Raw genomic sequence first — 11250 nt, forward strand, 5'->3', positions numbered from 1 at the left:
GCTGGCGCACCGGTTTTACTCACAGAGGTGGGGAAGGAAAAATATTAGGCAATTGGTAGATGATTTACATTCGGCAGGAGAATTTACATGGAGCAAACTGTTTCTCAACCATAGCCCCGAGGACACAGACAGCCAGATAATGCTTAATTGTAGGGCATGGCCTGGGCATTTGAGGATATTTAGTGGCATTTCTGGCATCTCCTCATGGGATGCTGGTTTTGGATCATCAAAGATGTCCCACACATGGCCAAATGTCCCCTGGGAGCTGACAAGTCCTGGTCTACAGGTTAATAGATTGGACTTTACATCCCAACATCCTGGGCTCAAGCTCCAACTCGGCCATTTGCTGTGTGACCTGGGGCTACTTCCTTTGTCTCTCTACTTCCCCTTTTGCCAATTGAGCATAACAACCGCTGCAGGGGGTTTCTGCGAAGACTGAATGCAGGATGCTTTGAAAAGTTCTCAGAATAGTGCATGGCACATTGTAAACCTTGGACAATCTCATCTAATCGCTCTAAAATAGGCATAGGGGTCACTGTCACTGTCCTCCCATTGTTCATCGATTTGCTCGAGCGGGCCCAGTAACATTGTGAGACTTGTTACTGTGTTTGGCATATCAAATATGTCACGGGTAGCTTGCTGGGCTCTCCAGAGGGCAGAGGAATCTAACTCAGTTAGACCATGTTGGCTGAGTGCAAGGCCCTACCCACTGTGCTATCGCTCCAGCCCACAGAATATACGGTTTACAGACATTTAAAAAAAAAATAAAATAAGGGAGGGGCTGGAGCAATAGCACAGCTGGTAGGGCATTTGCCTTGCACGCGGCCAACCCAGGTTCCGATTCCCAGCATCCCATATGGTCCCCTGAGCACTGCCAGGGGTAATTCCTGAGTGCAGAGCCAGGAGTAACCCCTGTGCATCGCCGGGTGTGACCCAAAAAGCAAAAAAATAAATAAATACAATAAAAATTTAAAAAAAGAGACAAAGAGTGCTTTGAGTCTAACACGTTGTTTTGGGCTTTGGACAAAGCCAGACCATCCTACACTCGCTCTGTGTGTGGAGGAAGCTTAAAGGAAAGCAGGGAGAAATACAGCGGCTCTCTGCACACCTTGCTCTTACTGTCGCTATTCACTGTCCTATCTCTTGAGCTGGTGTCTCCTGTCATCCCAACTGGACCTTAAGTCTTAAAGAGAAGGACACCTCTGCTCTGCCTTCCTCCCACCCCAGTGTCCGTTTAGATTGTGTGTGCCAATAGGCCCTGTTGGTCTGACTGGGAGCATCGACCCAAGAGCATCTGCTGAAGAAAGCACAGGGTCGGTCCACTCTGCTCGTGGCTAGGAAGCTAATTGAGCCTGAGTGGGTGATCCTTATGGCTTGAGGCAAGCTCGTTAGCTAACATCCGTTGGATGGAGCAACCTTGTCAAGAAGCTTGCAGCCCCACTGGAATTTCCCTGGTGGGTGTGGTGAGTCTGATACAGAGACAGGGGGAGCCGCACTCCTGAAAGCTTCTATCAAGGCAAACCAATGGCACATCCGTAATACCTGACTCAAGAAGGAAATGAACAACAAAAAGAGAAACTACAGTGTTGGCTTGGAAACTTCTATTTTTTGACAGGTGGGGTGGGGTACGGTTGGTCATGCCTGGCTGTGCTCAGGGCTTACTCCTGGTTATGTGCTCAGGGATCATTCCTGGTAATGATGTGGGACCAGGGATAGAACAGGGCTCAGTTGCATGCAAGGCAAGCGTCTTAATCCCTGTATGGTCTCTCTAGGCCTGGGGACATTCTTACCAGCTATAAGGTTTAACAGGAATTTATTATCGTTCTACCAATAATATGATTGGTCTACTAGGTGATAGTTTCCATGACTGGATATCTATGATCAGGACCATTTTCTCTCAAGATAGACTCCATAGGGCCCAGTGCTGCAGAAACAGACACTTCTCTCATCCAGTGTCCGTGAATATACTGGAATGTGCTGATATGCAGCTACATTGAACTGAGCAAAAAGGAAAAGATATGATGGCAGGGATGTGACAGCTCAGATCATCCTGATCCCATCCCTCTATATCAGTATTTCCTCTTCATACATCTATTTCCTCTTCCTACTTCCCTTCATGAAGCAATTATTCCCCCTTCACACAGGCACACACACACACACACACACACACACGTACAGTACTTCATATTCATATAACACCAGGTGCTGGGTGTTTACTGTGCTAGTTACCAGCTAGTTACAGGGATCCCCCTCCCTAATCCCCCCAACACACACACACACACACACACTTACATACTACTCCCACAAAGGACAGGCTGGCCCAGCCCAGAGCTCTCTTGAAACACTCCCCTCTCTTCCAGTTCTTTCCACCACCATAGCCAACTACCCCACTCAGAACTGAGCAGAGGGAAAATGTAGGCCATTGGGCACCGACCCCCATTACTGGCACACTGGCCCTGTGCTCCTAGCCCTCCTGGGCAGCCAAAAGTCAGAGGTCTATGTCATGTGGTCCCACAAACCCAGAATAATGACAGAACCTCAAAAACTACCCCATGATCAAGTAGGTAGGTACGTGGGCACAGTCCAATGCACGAAGAGCAACCCCCTTATCTGATGCCACCAAACCTTCCACTGGAGAGAGCCAGGCGGTTGGTGAGAGCTCTGAAACTCAGCATGTGACCCCAAAGGTCTCTAAGTCTCGATTTCATCACCTGAAAAATGGGCCAGCTGCATCTCCCACACTGCTGTCGGCTGAGTTCACTAATGAGTGTAGGCGAGGCACGGACAGTGCAAAACGACTCAGAACTTTGTGCAATGAGTTGTGTCACCAGCAGCGTTGGGCCCTGCGCTCCACTTTGCCCTCATCTCACTGCTGAGCCCAGCAGGGCCCACGGGGACATCATTGTGCAATGAGGCCCGTGCACATGAGGGCAGGGCACTGATGTTTGTTTTGTGATGCTATGTGATCCACAGACTCATGGATCTGATAAAAGAAGGCAGTTCTTTCCAGTTCACAAAGACACGTGGGCACAGAGCAGCGTAGACGGTCTCCCCACTACCTCTGCTGGGCCTCGGGATCTGGCCCTGCATGGAACCTACAGCCAGGTGACAACACATAGGCTTAGAGGGGCCCCCGGAGTTCCGGGGCCTGGTTGAGCCCATCCCCGTGCAGGGGGCCGTGCTAGGTAGCCCAGCCCGCAGCATGTAGGCTGCGGAGTCCTGCCTAGGCTGTGTGCACAGAGGCCAGGTTGCAGGCTGGCGGGAGAGACAGCGCTAAGCTCGAGGAGCAGCGGGCAGCTGCATCCTGGTGGCGGCTGGGCAGGACCGCCTCCCTGGGAGGGGCTGTGGACACCAGCAGGGTCCTTGGAGCCTTTGGGCCCCTCCTCAGACCCCACCCAAGGCCACCCGCTATGTTCCAACTTGCCAGCCACAAGCAGCAAGAAGCCGGACACAGTCATCTCCCAAGTTCTCGGCGGAGCACCCGCTCTGACCGTACGCCCGGGCCCCATGCCAGCTCCAGAGGCGCTTCCACTCCACGACCCGGTCCCTCATTGAGCTGCGTGTCACTGACCCTTTCAGCTGAACCTCCTGCGCCCACAGATACACAGGACGCCACCAGCAAGTGCAAGACCCAGGTGAGGGGCTGCAGATAATCCTGATGCCGGGCGGCAGGTTCAGGGGGACATCTGCAGCCCCCGTCCCCACTGCACGGTTGGAAACCTCCAGCCTGGGACCACCCGCTCATGCACAGCACTGCCCATGGCCCCTGAAGCAGCATGGCGGGCATTTTCCCACCAGGCAGAAAGAGGACACTGAGCTCTGCACCGAGCGGCCAGTCCATCTCCTAGAGCGGGGCCAGGTACACCTAATGGCTCTCACGCTCACATGTGCGTCTACTTCCTCTAGGCAAAACATGACACCTCCGGCCAACACGAGCCACTAGCCCGCACTGAACAGAAAGGCACCCAGAGATGAACAGCTTCCGTTCACACTGTTCCGTTCACACTGAACATGGGTCACTGTTCCCAGGGACCCATGGGCAGACAGCATCACCAGACTTGTCTTACGCTGGGGGAATGATCTGGACAGAAGCAATTCCCTAGAGGGCAATGGAAACTTGCCTTCATTTTCCTTAAACACCCAAAGGAGAAAATAACCCCTAAGGCCAAGGAGGTGGCAGGAAGGAGGAGTGCAGCGCAGAAGTGGGGGGGAGAGGGGAGGAGGAGGTTGGGATTTACACGGAAGGCTTTCTTTGAACCTTGGAACAGAATTTTCAAGAGCTATTTCCCCCTTTGCTGGAAACCCCAGCACTACTCACACACAGACCCTGATCTGCTTAGTTTTACTTAGTATTTCTTGTGTTTTTAAATAAATCCTCAACTTGTAACAGTATCAGTCAGGCTATCTTTGGAGGCCGGAATAATTAGCTGAGGAGCAGGCGGGTCTCAGACAAGCTGCGCTCTTTCCTCAGCCTTCTCTCCACACTGTGGTCTTTTCAGTTTTCTGGACAGAGCTGAGGACCCCCTTCTGGGATAGAGGTGGTGGGTGGGGCGAGGCAAGAGGGAAGGAGGGAGGATGAAAATGGTGTCAAAAGTCTAAGCCAAAGCCCCGTCTCCAGAAACTGCTTTACTCAACGGAATTCAGGCTGTTTTCATATCAGCTTTGCTCCCAACAGCAAGGAGGAAGTCTGCGCTCCTCAAACCAGCTGTGGTCGCCTTTCCAGGAGATAATATTGAGTCCACTGGGCCGTTTTCAAAGAGATGATCTGTTTAATTTTCAAACTTCTTTAGCATGTCTTTCTGCTACCAGTTCCCCAAGTAACAAAAGTTGCAGAGATGTTATCAGCTCCTAGGCTGGCCCTAGCTAAGAGACTGCCACACTCTTTGACAAATCTACAACAATGGGATGGCTAATGAAGCACTACTCCACTGGAACAAACACCCTGCACCAAACAGGCTCAGGAACTGAACGCACCCCCTGGAGTCGGAGCCCGAGTTGGAGGGGGGAAAAGAGAAAATAACATCCTACCACCGCCCTGCCACCCCACCCCAGCACACAGAGCTAAGAGAAAATGCGCTGGTCACTGAACTAGAAATGGGAGGGGGCGGGGTGGTCCCTCCAGGAAACCTGCTTCGTTGGAGGAACTTCCCTTCCCCTATGGAAAAGGAGCCACCACCGTCCCTGCCTGTCCCTCACCTGTGCCAGCTCCCCAGAGCAGGGCTGGGGTGGCATCTACCCAGCGACTCTGTAGATGAGAGTGCCCTTAGCCTGGGCCCCGCCCTCTTTTTTCTAAGCTGCTGGATCCCCTCTGGCCCTGCCACCCCGGAAGCCATCTGTTCCCCCCCCACCCCCACCCCCAGACCGGTTACCCTCTGCCTCTGAATGCAGTGCATTTCCCTAGACACGCAGCAAAGGGGCGGGCGCCAGGCGGGATGGGGGCAGCCACCTGGGTCTGGATCTGGAGTCCCTTCGATAAGGGACGCCAGGAACAGGGGTGGGGGCGGCGCATCCGCAGGCAGCCGGCCAGCCTGATGGCCAGCACAGGCAGAGACGGACAGTCCCGGTCCCGGCGGGGCTCGCTTAGGCCGAGCACACAGTCAGTAAGAGGCCAAGCCTGCCCAGACCTGCTGCTGCTCCTTTGCTTTAATAACAGTAATAATAACAACAACAACAACAACAACAGTAACAACAATACTAATAATAATTCACGTATGCCCAGGTCATGGGACTGTCGCGTGGGAGTTGTAATAAATGCAGCAATAGCAGGAAATTAAAAAGGAGGAGAGGGGGTCATTAAAAAAATCTGAAAATTGGGTGGTGGGGGGAAGATTTATTAAGGTTCCTCTTGTGCAGCCCCAAGCCAGCCGAGCTCCTTGAGGTCAGCGTCAAGCTCTAGAAGCCCCGAGTGAGTTGGGAGAGCATGCAAGTCCTCCGGGCGCCGGAAGGGGGGAGGCGGGAGGTACTCACCGCGCTCAGGTGCTGCCGGCCGGCGGCGGGGAGCGCGCGCGGGCCGCGTATATATAGCCAAGGTGTTGCGCAAAGAGGGCCGGCGGCGCGCTCTCAGCACGCCCCTCGCGCATTCCAGGCCCGCCTGCCGCCGCCAGGGCACTGCCTACCTGCCGGCTTAAGGAGCCCGGCGTGACCTCGCCCGCCGCCGCCGCCGCCGCCGAGGGTCCCCAGGCGCCAGCCTGGCAGCGCCCCGTCCGTGCCCCCCGGTGCGCCCGCGCGCCCTCTGCCGCCGCCCCAGCTCTGGCCCCCGGGACGAGATCTGGAGGTGGGGGGTGGGGGGCTCCCTGTCCCCTGCGCTCTCCGCCCCAAGCACCTGGATCTTCTCCTTTTAGCTCCTCTGCGGCTCAGGAGGTCAGAGACCTCAGATAAAAAGCCACCTGGAAACTTCCCAAACAAAGCCAAGATTTTGGGAGGCCTTATCAGCCACCGCGGGGGCACTGCTCCGCAGTTAAGACCCTTGGAGCCCGGGCTGGGCTGGGCCAGGGTGGGGAGCAAGCAGCGCCCGGGGGAAGGGGGCCGATGACACCCTGAGAACTTATTTTCGCCTCCCCTGCAATTCCTCTCCCCCAAACTTCGGGGTGGCCGAGCTTTGGGAAACGCCACCCTCACCTCCATCCAGCACTCCCACCCGCGGAGAGAGCCCCCTACAACCAGCACCCATATGTCCCACCCTCTGGGCCCCAAGACACCCAGTCCTGGTCTGGCCCTCGCTGCGCTGTTTGCCGGCTGCCCGGTAGGAAGGTGGACGCCTGGCCAGGACGCGGCTGGCCTCATGCCCGGACCCAGCGCTCCCCCCAGCACCCGCAGCAGGAGAAGCTGCTTCCAGGAACCCGCAGCCCCGGCTCCAGCTCCTCCCGGTGCACAGACACACGCACCAGCTCCCGGCCAGACTGTCTCTCCCTGCTGTTAGTGGGCAGGATAGAACCAGGTCGGAGGGCATGTGAAGGGGACCTGGCTTGCGAGAAGCATCCGGAATGTGGCAAACAGCGGGTCTGCCCCTGAGCCGCTGATGTGTGTCTGAGGAGGAGTGAGGGGCTGTGCATGAAGGGCTTCCTGCGGCCTCAGGGGCCTCACGGGAGAACACTACTGTAGACGTGGACAGCAAGAGCCGCCTGGGCCTGGTAGTGGCTCTGACATGAGGGAGGAGGGCTTGGGGTGTGGGGACGGCGAGACAGCACTCCACGGTCCCTTCCCAGAGTGTCTTGTGGGGCCAGACCCCCATGGGTGGGATCCCCAGTAAACTCGGGAGCTTGACACTGTTTCTGCTCGGGGACTGGCTGCAAACATGCTCTCAGGGTCCCCCGGGCAGGACCTACTCAGGTCATGGTCCCAGTGAGCCTCCCCCACCCCGTTAATTTTCTGTGACCCTCACCTCACCAAGGACCAAATGGCCCCTTTTCTTGGGGAAGGCGAGAGCCTTGGGGACAGGGCAGGGAACAGGGAGGAATCCGCGGGAAGCTGTCATCTAGGGCCACTTACTGGCCATCCATCAGAGGACTACTTTGCCGCCCAGCGAGCACGGAGTGCTTGCCCAGTGCCAGACATTTCACTGCAGACCTGCCCTTTCCTCGGGGAACAAATCCTGGGCGCTGCCGGTCATTTCACAACAAGCTCATGATTCCTTAGCATCTCCGAACTGTTGAGCATTTGAAACAGGCCCAGACAGCGACAGCGCCTGTGCGTGTGCCTGCGTGTATGACGACATGATTGTCTGGGAGTCTGTGTAGAGGTACACAGGTAGACCCTGGACAAGCAGGGCAGTGGGGAGAGGGGAAGAGGGAGGTGATTTTTCTGTTTCATCGGAAGCAGTTAAGATGTTTAACTGCTAAGGACTTCGCTGGTGCTGGTATGGGGTGGGGGTGGGGTCACTTTCCTCCTTTATCGTCACCATCATCATCCCTCATGATTATTTTGCTATTTGGGTTAAGAAGATCGCTCAGTCCGTTCACTCATCCTTCCACCAAGCAGCACCGAGACTGTGGGAAGCCAGGGAAAGCCTTGCAGGATCTGACGGGCCTGTGCAACTCTCACCACTCAGACTTCATACTCAGACTGCGCAGGATCGGAAAACATCTCCTGACCCGGCCCATGCTGGGCTAGGCTCTAGCGAGTTGAGGTCGCTGGCAGCAAACTAGCCCCTTACAAGGACATATAGCCTTGGGGGACTCAGAGGGCCTGGGGTCCCCTGAGCAGAGCGGATAGTTCCTGAGAGTTGCCCAGCCTGGCTGAGGTCGGGGGTCCAGCACAGAGAATGGAGTGGCCCTGCCCTTCCAGCCTTTCTGCTTCCAACACCCTTCCTGCTCCAGGGCCTTAGCTCGCCCTTGACTGCTCTTTGGAACATTCTGCCACTTCCGACACGAACGCTTCCTTAGCACACAGACTTCACAGAGCCCTTCACCAAGCTGGTCCCCTCCCATCACCACTGTCCCCTTTTTTTCCTTCCTTGAGAAACCAGTTGATGGTCTCTTGGTTCGTTCCAGAGAGATAAATTCTGAGGAGGGGAGGGAAGGAATGAGGAATTCGAATCTAGGGTCCATGCAGTTCCTTGAATATTTCAATTCAATTTTTTTTTTCATCCAGGGAACTGAAAGTTTTTATCACTGAAAATTGGATCATGTTGCTTACATTCATACTTCATCATTAAATAAAACCCAAAGGGAAAAGAAATATGTGAAGCCAAGGAGGAACTCACAGCTTGGGCCCCAAGTGGAAACGCCATCCCGGAGGCCAAACTCGCCCGTCTGCCCTTGGTGCGGTCTCAGTCCCACAGGCCTGCGGGGAGATGCCAAAGAGACAGGTGAGCAAGGTCCTGCATTCCACCCATAAGCTCTGCCAGCTGTGCTCTCGGGCACTGCCTGCACCCTTACATGCGGATGGACACACACACACACACACACACACACACACAGGCACACAAAGGTGAAAGTTGCAGTGGGAGTGTAGGAGGTGCCATGGAAGAAAAGATGTGCGTCATTTCAGGAGACAATGCTCCAGTGAGACGACCGCAGAGCTTGAAACTGGTCTACCCAGTGGCTCCAGAGGTAGAACGCATGCTTAGCACATGCAAAGCCCCTCGTGCCAACTCCCCTCCCACATGTTGGGCCCCAGCCCCAGCCCCACCTCTGTGATCCTCATAAGAAAAGTACAAGGTTATCCCACACAGATAACCAGTACGTACATGAAAATAAAAATGCCCACTAACATGGAAATGTAAATCAAAACAACAGGGACCTATTTCCCAAAAGGACCCAAAACAAAATGAGTTGGCAAGCTGTGGCCAAAAAGATAGCTTTGTTTATTGTTGGTGGAAATACCAACTGGTTCAGCCTCACGTGAAAAGATCAAGGAGATGTCTCCAAAAGAATGAAAACAGAACTACTATATGATCCAGCAATTTCACTGAGTATCTGATAAACGCAGACATACTAATTTGAAAAGCTAGATAAACACCCTGTGTTGACTACAGCACTCTTCAATGTTAATCAAGTGTCCAGTGACAGGCAGATGGATAAAGATGCTGTGTATATACAACATAGAAATACTATTCAGCTCTGGAGCTGAAATGATAGTACAAGTGAATAAGGTGTTTGCCCTGCAATCAGCTGACCTGATTCAATCCCTAGCACCCTATAGGGTCCCCCAAGCAAGGCCGGGGTGATCCCTGAGCTCACAGCAAGCAGTAAGCCCTAAGCATTGCTGGGCGTGACCCCCAAACAACAACTGCAACAAAAAGAAAGAACACTCAGTTCTAAGAAAAGATGGAATCTTTCCATTTGTGAAAACATCCGAGGGAAATGGAAGGGGTCAGACTAGGTGAAATAAAGCAGAAGGAGAAAGAGAATACGGTATCACGGTAGAGCAAAACAGCTTAGTCACATATGAGATATACAGAACTGCAAAAGAACAGGCAAAACCAAACCAAAAAGGCCCCTGGACTCTGATGAGAACTGAGAGCCGGGCAGCAGGCAGGAGGCAAAGGAGTCGCTGCCTAGTGTGACCAGGACACACCGTCCAGGGCTCATTCCCAGAGAGACAAGGGCTCTGAGATCTTCGGGGGAAACACTAAGTCTCAACGAGGGGAAATTTATCATGAAAAACAAAACAAAGTGTCCAACAATGCTGGCTGCCCCCACCTTGCTTGAAGGGACACAGGAGTCGTCAGAAAAAGTGCTGGAAGGGCATCTCCCAAGTGTGCCCAGTGGTCGTCCCTGGCAGCGGAACGGGTGATTTTATGTTCTTTCTGCTCTATGCAGCTCTACCTAGCACTGAAAGCAGCGACACAGACCAAAGCCAAAGGATGAACATACTGGAGGGAAAGAAAGCAGAAAAAGGAGCAGGCAGAGCAGCGAGGTCACGCGGGCACAGGCAGTGGCGACACGCTATGCCGAATCACATGGATTTGCCACTTTGCAGGTGAAGACACCCAACAGGCGTGGGTTTTGTGACCCAACGAACCCACAAGCAGGTCTACACTATCAGGAGCCAAAACCTCTCTACACTGACTCTTCTGGTCCCCACTGGATTCAGTTCAATTCAATTCAATCCCCAATTGATCTCAATTAGCAACCCACAGTGCCATCAGGTACCAACCTTGAATTCCGATGCAGGGGTGCGCGATGCGTGTGTTCAGTGGCTGAAAACTGCTTCCCTAGGCCAGGCAACGGTGACAGACGAACGGGGGAATAAAGGTACTGGGCCACAGGCGGGCTGGTAGTAAGTGACTGGTTCTTACTCTCCTCGCAGCAATATATACAAATCGTGAAGGGTGGGTACACGTAGGTGGGGCTGAACGTTGTCATAACAATAAACAGATGTAAGCCCCTCCTTCCGAAGAAGTTCTAGGAGATTAACTCAAAGACAAAAATCTCATCTGGAATCTCATCTGGGGTCTTAGCACTCTAGATGACTAGGAGATCTGCTCCAAGGCGGGATCCCATCTAAGGGTGTACTGCTTTTACCTGTCCTTAGCTAGTAATCCATTTAAACAATCTTATTGAATTTACTTCTTGCTAATATTTCTAGTCATTCTGTCTGACCACAGTAAGAGATAGATTAAGCTTAAAGAGTGGCTCTTAAACCATGATGCCCAAAAGTAGAGAGAGAGCAAGAAGGAAGGTGCTTGCCATAAAGGCAGGGGGTGGGGTGGGGTGGGGTGGGGGTGGTGGGAGGGATACTGGGATAATTGGTGGTAAAGAATGTGAACTGTGGCGGGATGGGTGTTTGATCATTGTATGACTGAAA

This window comes from Sorex fumeus, unplaced genomic scaffold (assembly GCF_029834395.1).
Source record: "Sorex fumeus unplaced genomic scaffold, SorFum_2.1 ptg000055l, whole genome shotgun sequence".
Lineage (NCBI taxonomy): Eukaryota > Metazoa > Chordata > Mammalia > Eulipotyphla > Soricidae > Sorex > Sorex fumeus.